Source organism: Crocodylus siamensis, chromosome 2 (genome assembly GCF_052110815.1).
Source record: "Crocodylus siamensis isolate JL-2025a chromosome 2, ASM5211081v1, whole genome shotgun sequence".
Lineage (NCBI taxonomy): Eukaryota > Metazoa > Chordata > Crocodylia > Crocodylidae > Crocodylus > Crocodylus siamensis.
Genome location: NC_143396.1, coordinates 180,200,405 through 180,212,503, shown reverse-complemented (window position 1 = coordinate 180,212,503; position 12,099 = coordinate 180,200,405).

Genomic DNA, 12,099 nt, shown 5'->3' with positions numbered 1-12,099 from the left:
GAAGAGTTCCTGACACAGACCCATGCAGATGGCAGAGAACTGGGACCTAAATGGACTCCGAGGTGGAGGGAAGAAGAGATGTGAAAAGAAGTAAGGGAGCAGTGATGTTAAACATGCCTCGTTGCTTCCAGAAATCACTTCTTGTCTGGATTCAGATGTTCCCTGCAGTGTTTGCAACTGAGGCATTACAGTCTGGCTGAATGAGAATCAAGTTTCAGGGCTCCCTATGGTCAGTGCGGAAACTGCCTGAAGCCCAGCACAAATGGTGTAAGCCCAAATACCTGGAACTGTCCACAGATCTAACAGCAGGCTCTGAGCCCAAACAGTGTCCAAGGAGAGAGAGACCCAACAAAATAAACAACCCTCCATAAAGAAGAAGGTGGAAAATAAATTACTGAGTGTTCTTCAGTCATCACTGGTGGTCACAGCCAGGCTTGGGGAAAATGGTGCCCTGGCCAAACTTGTATTTTGGCACTCTGCCCTGGCCCCAGCCCCCAAGTCAGCGGCACTGCTGCAGGCAGAGGCACAGGGACAAGTGTGGCAGGGAGGCAGAGCAGCATGGTGCATCAGCAGTACTGCCAACTCTCATGAAAAATCACGAGACTCCCAATTTCCAAGTCAAATAAACTCTGATTCATGGTCTCCAGAAAGAGAGATCAAATCTTGGGATTTTTTCTTCTGGAGCATGTAGAGAGTGCCAAGCTGGCAAGTCTGGGGAGGGGACAGACTGAGGCCCACCATGGGGAGGGAGGGTGTGGGGCAGGGGCTGAGGTGAATGGGGCCCCAGAGTCGGGGGGAGGGGGGGAATAGCGAACATGTGCCCCCCAGATTCATGTGCAGGGCAGAGTCAGGCTGCTTGGTGCAGGCTGGGGCTCTGCACCCTCCTGCCTTTGCCCTGGGAGCCATGCACACACACTTCAAAAATAGCATTTCATTATTTACACTCCAAATCTCTTGATTTTTAAGAGTTTGTCTCATGGTTTTTGACAGTGGGGTTGGCAATACTGGATCAGGAAGGCGGGCAGCAGCTGGAGGCAGGGGGGAGGCTGAGCTGGGCACTGCTCCTCCTGCCTGGGGCAGGGATCAGCTGGAGTGGGGTGGTAGGGAGAGCACTGCTGTAAGCGCAGGCTGCTCCCAGTGTGTGTGTGTGTGTGTGTGTGTGTGTGTGTGGGGCACCCTGGGTGGTTGCCCATGTCACTCACCCCTAAGGCCAGCTCTGCTGATGGTGCTAACACTACAGTGAGTAACCTTTGGGTTTGAAAATGGGACTGGCCAGCAGTTGGAGTCCCTGGAATACAAAAGGGATTGTCAGATCCTTGGGGGCAAGGACTCTCATTTTGTTGTGCGTGCAGTGCTCTGCCCAATGGGGTCCTGTCCAGGATGAGGGCTAGGGGAGCGCTGCTGCAATATAAACAATAATAATAATTTTAAAAAAGAGTGGTAAACAGCAATTTGCTCCATTGCTGCAGCACATGTCCTCTGAGTCCTTCCTGCTCTCTGCCTTTCCAGCATATCTTTGCCCCAGTGTGATCCAGCAAATACAGACTAGGGCAGGGGTCAGCAACTTCTGCCACAGGTGCCAGAGCATGGCACACAAAGGCATTTTGCTTGACAAATGTGCCTTGAGGCAGACAATGGGGAAGAGGCCAGGGCTGTACTTCCACAATAAGGATCAGGCCTTTCGCGGCTTTCCCCTCACATGCCAACATCTTACAAGGTGAGGTTGGGATGTTTTTGACACTCAGCCCAAAAATATTGCCACCCCCTGCGCTGGGGCTTTCTACCTCTCAGCCACTGACCTTTTCCCATATGTCTGCAGATCTCACTGTTTTCTAGGCAGCTGGAACTGAAGAGGGTTTTGTACCCACATGTGTCCTTTCATCTCACCACTAGAAAGTGTTGCTGTTGCCAGAAGCAGTAACTTTTCCATGGCCTGCCCCCTTTGCCTGAATGGTTTCACCATAGGAAGGTGGCAGCTTTCCCCAGCTCAGTTCCTCTCAGGGGAACTGGAAAAGGCTGAAAGGTGGGAGCCCAGGCAGATATGAGGGCCATGGCTGGTTGTGGGAGAGGGGCAGTGGAGCTGAAAGAGTGGATCTTCAGAGGTCTTGAGCACCCACAATTACTTCAGAAAATTCGGCCATTAAAATAACAGGAAGGAGAAGACCTGAGGGGATGGCTCATGGTATAGTGGGAGAAGGGAAGAGACCTGGCATCTAACTGGAAGAGGCCAGTGTGTCTGCCAGTAGTTCACCACTTACACCAAAGCTGATTGACAAGACTGCTCCTAGAAGATGACAAAGGTAAAAGGGAAAATGGGCTTAGGAGATAGTGTGGGTAGGTTGTATGGTCTAGTTCTCCTTCCCTCTGACTCGGTGAAAGTTTTGGGTGATTTCCCAAACCTTTGGGATGCTCTCCATATGTGTTCTTGCCCTGCAGATGCCATGCTGTGTTCGTGCATCAAGCTCTGCATGCAACTTGTATTGTTGCAAGTGAACATCACACAACACCAATGCAAAGTTTTAGTTAATAGAGTTTTGGACTGCTTAGAGTTGACCTTGAACAAGATCCTGCAGCCACCACTGGGAGCCCTGACTACTCAGGTGGCCATAGCTAAATAAGCTGAAATCCGTCAGACTGTACCCATAGGATACGACTCACAACTAGTCTGCACCTACTGTCATTGTTGTGGACACCTGACTAAAGGTTCTCCACCCTCCAGAAGGCCTGAGACCCTCACAGCCCAGATCCTACTTCACCGAACTGTTTCATTACATGTGTTGATGTAGTGTTAAACATTAGCCTTGGTTTCCTTCCCCCTCGCCCCCATTCTCTTTCTGCAGAACTTGATCCACTTGCCATCTTTGGCGGCTGACTCTTTAGGACATTATCCACTAAAACAACGATAAATATTATCATGGCAACATGGACAGAACAGCAGACATGTGATGTGAGCACCAAGCATCCTCTTCCTGTGCCTTTTCCTCCTCTCACTTACCCTCCTGCAAGTCAATTAACTGCCAAATGCTTATTAGGTAATGAATCAACTTTGGTTCATACTGTTATATCAGTCCAAAAATGTATAAGCAAATGGAAAACCTGGCCCCTTGCTCATCAAATCAAGATGCTCAGATAGTTGGTACAGCCCCTACAAGACAATTGGTTGCCTTTGGAAATAATTTTATTCCAAATGACTAAGCACTTTTGTTTTGAGGTTGTTGGGTTTCTCTTTTCTTTCTCAGCTTTGATGTATTTATTTTAGATTCCTTTGGGAGGAGAAAGGAAGTGGAAAGCAGCCTAACAGCTAGAGGACAAGAGAGAGAAAATCGTGGGAGGAGTGGGGGAACTTGCCTTTCCAAGCTTTGAAATCGTATTACAGTGCAGCAGGCTCAGAAACTGTTATAGAGAATCTCAGAGTGCCAGGATAAGGAAGGGGAACCGGCTGCTCACTGCTGTGTCTCCTCTCCACAAAAAGGTGAGGAAAGCAGGCCTGTGGAACTCTCCCCAGGCTGCTAACCTGGTTCTAGCCAAGATTTTTGAGACAGGAGTTTATACACAGTGTTGCCAATGTGCGAATCTCAGACATGTGATCACTCTAAAGCTCTCCTCTATAAAAAGGGAGTTCAGAAGAATCTCTTAGTGACAAGGACCATCTTCTTGTTCTGAGTTTGTAAAGCACACTAGAGTCCTGGTCCATGGCTGGGAAGCCAGGCTGATACCAAAATCCAAACAAACCAACACTGCAGCTTTCATTTTGAAAAAGAAAAATCTTTTAGTCCTCCTGATTGTGGAAAAAACCTTGGATATGTAATTCCTAATGCCTCAGCCACCAGGAGGCAAATTAAAAAGACACACACACACACACACATATAGATATGTATATCTATATGTCTCTATATATCTATGTGTGTGTGTCATATCTATGTGTGTGTGTGTATGTATATATGCAGGTATTAAAAGGACATATACACATCACAAGACTTCTAAATAGATATACATTTAAAATTCTCATATTTAATGATGTCTCATGATATTTAATGATAGCTAATGTTAGAGGGCTTGACTCATGATTTCTAATGTTCGGAAATAATCTTGTTTCTGATATTAGGTTCCATAGTCAGGTGACCTTGATCATATACCCATTTATAGTTTAGAATTGTTGCTGTCTGAAAGCATTAGTAATGATAATTAAGAAAAGATCCTACAATGCTTTGCAAATTCTGAGCCTAATCCAGCACCCACAAGTGTAATGGGAAGATTCCCACTGATTTAGCGGGCTGCAAATCAAGCCCCATTTATCCCACATGTAGCATTACTGAAAGGCAGCCATCTCTGGGTGCACAATAACAGCCAGTTGATGCACAGTACTAAATGGGCTGACTTTTTTGGTCATGGAATCAGAGACTGGTAGGTATTCTTTTTTAGTGTCACTGTATCTAGGGAAAGCAGGCAGGATCTTGGTTTTGAGGGTAACAGACAAAATCCTTATGAGTACATAGCAAATCCCATAGGACACATTCAACCAATTTTCAGGTGTGTTGAGACCCTTTTATAGCACTCTGAAAATGCAAAAGGACCGGAAAAAGAGGAGTGGCACATCATCTCCGAACTTTGCAGGGGAAGGGGACAGGCATAGGGCACCATTCTGTGCCTATTCTCTGCTCTCCAGTGTGCAGCTCACCTGTTTATCTGGCCTATTGAATTCGCTGGGAGGACGAAGGGCTGAGTCGGTGGCGCTGGCACCTGGGCCCATGGTTCCCAAGAGCCTGTGGTATTTCAAGTATCCTTTGGTACAAAGGGCCTTTAGGGACTCTTGCAAACTGCCGGCATTCAGGTTGTAATGAGATCACGAGATCATTACAGAGGTATAATTCTGAAAGAGTCAAAGAAGGGAACAGTGTCTGCAATGAAAGTGGAGGAAGAGACTGCTCCTCAGGGCTTCTGTGAGTCAAGCATTTGTCACACAGCTTTTGATGGTTTCCCCACCCTTCTCAGGTGGAATTACAGCCTTATGTTCTGCCACCAACCTTACGATCTTACGTTCTGCAATCGTTGGCCCTGGTGCGGCGGTGACCCTTCCCTCTGAGGCTCCTTCTCTAGATCCCAGTGAATGTTCCTTCATGTTGTTATTATGTATGGCCACAGCTCTTTATGTGATGATAGCCTATCATCATGATAACCTATCATCATGCACCCCTAAAAATCTACCTTTTCCAAATGAGGAGGCTCAAATTGACTCCTAAAGCCTGGTCAGAATCTCAGTTGACCTGCACTACTTGCCTTGCCGAAGGCAGAAAGTAAGGTCATTCAAACAGCCACCTAGGAGGCTCCCTCGTGTTCTCCCTATGTCAAGGGCAGGCAATTATTTTGGGCAGAGGACTGCTTACCGAGTTTTGGCAAGCCATTGAGGGCCGCATGATAGGCAGCCAAGGGCAGATAAATATTAATTTTCTAAATTTTTTAGGAGCCCTGCAGGCTGGATAGAATGGCCTGGCGGGCTGCATTGGGCCCCCCGGCTGCATTTTGCCCACCCCTGCGCTATGTGCACTCCAGCTCCACCTGGTTTCTCAGCTGCCCAGAAAAGCTAAAGGCACCAACCAGGGATTCCCCTTTGCAAAGACTTCTCCCTGCTGGTGGGGACTGCTGTGGTGTTGACACCGAGGCCAAGGAGACTGTCTCTCCCAGGAGCAAATCCAGGGAGGGTGCAGTGGTGCAGCTGCACTCCTTTTGGATTGAAGTGCACTGCAGGAGTCTCTGGGGTCTTTTCTAAGTCCCTGAAGCAGGTGAAAACCCCTTTCCCTTCCCTTTGGTGCTCATAAGCATGCCCCTTCCCCACGTCCTCCCTTCTCTACCAGCCATTGATGCTTTCCTCCTAGTCCCCAGGGTGAGGGAAGCCCTTTTGCCCCACCCAGATGGGCTTTATGAGGGGGTGGGGGAGTGCTTACCTGGGGACAAGAGCAGCAGCAATAGTGTGGTGGGAAAGTAGTTTTCCCTTCCCTGCCTGGTCCCCTGATAACAGGTATGTGGAGGAAGACCCCCCCACACACCCATCCCTACTGCTGCTGTCCAGCCCCTGTCCCTAGCAGAGCGCCCCCTCCTGCTCAGCCCAGAGGCAGCGGACAGAAGCAGTTCTGGAGTGTCCCCTGGACAGCAGGGGAAACAGTAGCCACAAAAGAGGGAGCAAGGGCAGGGGAGGGCAGGGCATGTGCCTTTGAGCATGAAGGGGAAGGGAGGGGGGATTTTCATCTGCCTTAGGAACTTGACAAAGTCCCTGGAGGCTACTGCAGGGGGATGGGGAGAAAGGAGGGCGGGGAGGCAGGGAGCAGGGGAGGTGCAGCTAGCCCTGCAATGTAGGGTGCTGCTCCCTCCCCACTCTTTGGGAAATCCTGGATCCACTCCCCCTGCAAGTCCTCAGCCAAAGGGAGCAGGAGAGAACAGGCCTTGTCAGCAGGGTGGGGATGAGTTCAAAGAGGGGACGGAGGCTGTCTTTGAGCTCCTGCTCTCCTACAGCCTGTTGCTTCTTGAAGCCCTGTACAGCCCCTGTGGAGTCTGGCAGTTCACTTTCCCTTTCCAGTGTGGGCCAGTCTGTCAAGCTGAGATAAGCTCTATGTACCCAGTAACACACCTGCTATCTCACTGGCCCAAGCCAGAGTAAGTCAGGGTGTTACCACTCTATTGGCTTCAAGATCTCCGTGCCTCGTAAACAGCTGGTCTGTATGAACACAGCACACGAGACAGCCATGCCCAGGCTCACAGGCTCCAATAAAATCACAGCCCGAAGTGACACTGCTAGGAAGCTCAGAGGCACAAAGAGCTGAGGCTGCCTAGTTAGGAACAAGGAGGTGGTTGTGCATCACTGAGAGGCTATCTTGTTCCCATCCCTTTCTCATAGAGATCAGCATTGAGGCGTTCTCTGTCTGGGTTTCTCACAGGAATAAACTGTCTCCTCTGTTATCTTTAGCAACACAACAGACTCGCTGTATGGGGGAGGGAGCCCAGGCTCAGCATTAGATAGGCAGCCCACTGATGGACATAACGGCACTGTGATCTTGTTGCCTCTTTGCCCTCAGCACTTTGCAGTTGGGGTTTTGAAGGGTTTTTCTTTGTTATGAGGAGAAGTCAATTATATCAGGAGCTGGGGGTTTTCTTGGCATAACCTTGTCTATTTGCAGTGAACATACTCAGATCTCTGTTTGCATGAACACAGTAAAACCAAAGAGCAGGCACTTTCCTTGCTCATAAATCCCCAAGTTCCCCATTCCAGTGTGACCGGTGCCCAGGATGCCCTGTCCATCTGCTCTTTCAGGTTCACACTCACAGCTCCTTCTCTTGGCATGGCCTCTAACTGTGACCAGTCTCCTACCCCCTGTTCACCATCTAGGAAGATGCCATGCCTCAGACCTCTTACCATGTGGCCTATTTATTATATCGATTGTGACTATGTAGAGGGGCCTGATTTCTCCTTTTCTTGAGCCTGAAAGAAAGTATTTGGCACACCTTTTGGCTGTAAGGAGAGTTGTGATTGCCTTTGGATCTCCGGTTCCCCTAATGCAAGTAAGTATTACCTTTGAGCATAACATTTTCAGTCCTGCATTCCAGTATATTCCCTATACATCCTTATACAGCTTTGTTTTTTATCACCACGGCTGCACATTGAGTAGAGGTTTTGCTTAAACCATCTACAGTTACCCCCAGAAGCCAGCCCTTTGAGTAGTTTAAATGATCTCTGCCATTCTGCATTACACTGCAGCGATTGGCAACCCTAGTCTTCTACTCATTCACTTAGCTTTGGTAGGTTTCTCTGAAGTCCCCCACAGGCTTCTTTGGGCTGGACTAATCTAAATACTTGCTTCTCATCTGCATGCTTTGCCACTTCATTGTTTACCTCATTTTCCAGATCGTTAATGACTGTATTTAAAGACACAGTTCTTTATATGGAACCTCATAGGTCTCGGCTGGTAATTTTTCACTGTGCTGAAAATTGACTCTATTTTTCTATTGCCCAAAGCAGTTAGCTAATATTTGGGGCCTCTCAGTTTGTTTCCATTAAGAGAGAAAATGGATGGCATGAGTCAGGTCGTTGTTTGATGCAATCTCACTTGTTTCCAATGAACATACACAAAGTCCTATTTCCTTGAACCCAGTAGGAACAAGCAAAAGCAGGCAGTTTCCTCCCTCACTGTTTCAATGTCTGTCCCTCTAGTCACTTCTATGCTCCAAAAACTTTAATGTCTCTGCTTCTTCTCAGGCACTTGTAAATAATGGCTTCTCTCTCTGCCTGCTGGTTTTCTCTCTCAGCTCCCTTTTCTTCATGTTAGACCCACACAGGACGTACCAAACCATCTTGTAGGCTCTACATTTGCAAGTCAGCATAGTTTCCAAACGGGCTTAGCTACAAAGCCCCTTGCCTTGGGCAGTGACTTTTTTTTGTTTCCAGCAATTGCACCACAAAAAGAGACTGCATTGCTCCTTCCATCTAGCATTAAGGAAAGAAAGGTGCTCACCTGTTGGCCTTACCCATAGGTTTGTCTATAGATCAGATGTTTGATAGCTTGTTTGATAGCAGAAATTGATACCTTCCAGCAGTTCTACTCTTTGCTTTCTGTCTCAGCCAGTCTCCTATTCTCAGGGGGATTTTACTTCTCATCTTAGCTACCTCAGTTTCCTTATTAGCCTCTTGTGAAGGACTTGCATCTTATGTACATAACATTCATCTTGGCAGAAAAAGATATGCATCAGCGCACACCTCCGTTGCCCATTAATATATCCCTGAGTTAAATCAACAGACTAGTTCCCCATTTTTATCCAGCACAGCTCTGCACCAGCAGTTAAACCAATGTGATGGCAACACAGAAACCTCCTTACCTAAAAGGAGCTACACTAGGGAAGGAAGTCTTCCTCCTGCTGTCCCAATCACTTTTATTAATAGGCTAAAAGCATTTGGAGAGGTGTCCCTTTCCTTTGAAAATGCTATACTCGTGACTTCCGACCCAGTCTTTTTCTGTTCATCTTCATGGCTCACCATCTGTTGTCACTTAATATTTGAACACAAGTGTCTTGTCATTTTTACCTGTTTCCCTTTTCTTTTCTCTACCCAAAGTCACAAAATGCAGCTCCCGTCCTCTGAACCAAACAGGTTAGGACACTCATTTATCTGGGCCCAGGGTCTTCTCTTGCTTCAGAGAAAGCTGGAGTTACTACCGTGACTTGCTGGTGTGGTCTCCCCACCAACTGTGATACTGGGAGTCAGCATACATTCTCTGAGTCCACTACCTGTCACCAAGAGTGATGATGTGGGCTTCAGCTGAAGATGCAAGAAATCTTGTGGTTAGAGTGTTTTTATGTGCTCCAGGTCGGGGGGGGGGGGGTTGTAATTAGAGCAGCTCTGAGAGCCGCTCAAATTAAGAGTCTCATGTATCAGCACTTCAGGATGGGGGTGCTTTGTTTAAAACTCCTTGAACAAGGAGGAGCTAGACCGGGAATTTTCGGGCCAGCTTGCAGAGGCACTTAAGGCAAGAGATGTAGTTGTCATGGGTGATTTAAATTACCCGGACATCTACTGGGAGGAACAGTCAGCCAGGTCAGACTGTTCCAGGAGGTTCCTGGCCGAGATACAGGACCTCCACTTAATACAGGAGGTGCACAGTCCCGTCAGAGGAAATGCCCTGTTGGACCTGGTCCTAGCCAGAGGCGACGACCTGGTAAGGGGCCTCCAGGTCCTTGACCACCTGGGTGATAGCAATCATCACTTGCTGGAATTCACCATCCAGCACCGGGTGTCAAGGGCCTGCAGCAAGGCGGTAGTCCTAGACTTCAAGAGGGCCAACTTCAATGAGTTGAGATTAGTGGGAGAGGTGCTGGGGTTCTCGAGAGCAGAGGAGCTCAGTGACCAAGATGAATGGTCGTTCCTTAAGAAGACGATACTCAGGGCGCAAGGGTTGACCATCCCAACAAAAAGCAAGGGGGGGCAGGAGTGCCCGAAAGCCCCCCTGGCTCACCAAGGGCGGCCGGGAATGCCTGATTGCCAAAAAGGCAGCATACACCCGGTGGAAGGGGGGTGCTATCTCCTCCTCTTCTCAGGCCTGTAGGGTGGCTGTCAGGAAAGCTAAAGCAGACATAGAGCTAGGAGTAGTGTCCAAGATCAAAGATAATAAAAAGTCCTTTTTCAAATATATAGGATGAAGAATATAGGAATATAGTATATAGTGAATATAGGAGGATGAAGAAGGCACCGGGAAAAAGGGGGCCTCTACAAGATACGCTGGGCAATCTGGTGGTTGTTCCAGAGGAGAAAGCAGACCTCTTTAACCAATTCTTCACCTCCATTTTCTTGCGCAGGGACCAGGACCTCCCCACCGTGATGCAAGATGGACTTGAGGGGAACACCTCCAGACCTCAGGTTGGGGAGGACCGGGTTAGAGAGCTTTTGGAGGAGCTGGACGTGTTCAAATCAGCAGGTCCAGATGCTCTCCACCCCAAGGTGTTGAGGGAGCTAGCAAGGGTTATTGCAGGGCCTTTGGCATGGTTTTACGAGTGCTCGTGGTGCTCGGGCCAGGTGCCAGATGATTGAAAGATAGGCAACGTGGTCCCCATCTTTAAAAAAGGGAGGAGGGAGGACCCGGGCAACTATAGGCCTGTCAGTCTTACCTCAGTCTTCTTTGAGAAGATCATCATGGAGCACATTTGTGATGGGCCGGCCTCAGAGATGATGCTCAAGGGCAACCAGCAGTTTCATTAGGGGCAGGTCATGTCAGACCAACCTGATTGCCTTTTATGATCAGGTCACAAAAGCACTGGATGCAGGTGTCTCTGTGGACGTAGTCTTTCTGGACTTCAGCAAGGCCTTTGACACTGTCTCCCACCCCATCCTCATTAAAAAACTAGGCAACTGTGGCATTGATGCCTACACAGTCAGATGGATTGCAGATTGGCTGAAGGATCACACTCAGAGGGTGGTGGTGGATGGGTCATATTCGACCTTGGGGGAAGTGGGCAGCGGAATCCCCCAGGGCTCGGTCCTTGGGCCCGCGCTGTTCAATTTCTTTATCAGCAATTTGGACGATGGGGTAAAAAGCACCCTGTTTAAATTCGCTGACGATACTAAAATTTGGGGTGAGGTGAGCACGCTAGTAGGGAGGGAAAGACTGCAGCAAAACCTGGATAGGTTACAGAGGTGGGCTGGCAAAACCGGGACGTGTTTCAATACTGACAAGTGCAGGGTGCTGCACTTGGGCAGTAGAAACCAGCAGCACACTTATAAGATGGGAAACGCCCTTCTTGAGAGCACGGAGGCAGAAAGGGATCTTGGAGTCATTATTGACTCCAAGATGAACATGGGCTGACAAGACGAGGTCACGGTTGGCAGGGCTAACCGGACCTTGTCGTGCATCCACAGGTGCATCTCTAGCAGGGACAAGAAGGTGATCCTCCCCCACTGTGCGACGCTGGTCAGGCCACAGCTGGAGTACTGCGTCCAGTTCTGGGCGCCCCACTTCAGGAGGGATGTGGACAACATGGAGAGGGTCCAGAGGAGGGCCACCCGCATGATCCGGGGACAACAGGGCAGACCCTGCAATGAAAGACTGCGGGACCTGAACCTGTTCAGCTTTCACAAGGGAAGGTTGAGGGGGGACCTGTGACTGTCTGTAAACTCACTAGGGGGGACCAGAAGGGTTTGGGAGAGACCTTGTTTCCCCTTGCACCCCCTGGCATAACAAGGAATAATGGCCACAAGTTGTTGGAGAGTAGGTTTAGATTAGACATCCATAAGAACTACTTCACAGTTAGGGCGGCTAGGATCTGGAACCAACTTCCTAGGGAAGTGGTGCTGGCTCGTACCCTGGGGGTCTTTAAGAGGAGGCTTGATGCCTACCTGGCTGGACTCATTTGAGTCCAGTCTTTTCTTCCACCCAGGCAGGAGCTCGGCCTTGAAGATCTACAAGTTCCCTTCTGATCTGATGTCTATGGTTCTATGGTTTGATTTGAACAAACTTTAGTTAAAGTGCCCTGCCACCATTTTCAAAGCATGGGGATGCTGATACATGAGACGTGGAGGCTGGCTGGAGTGCACCAGTTAGCACACTCCAGCAGACACAGTGTGTC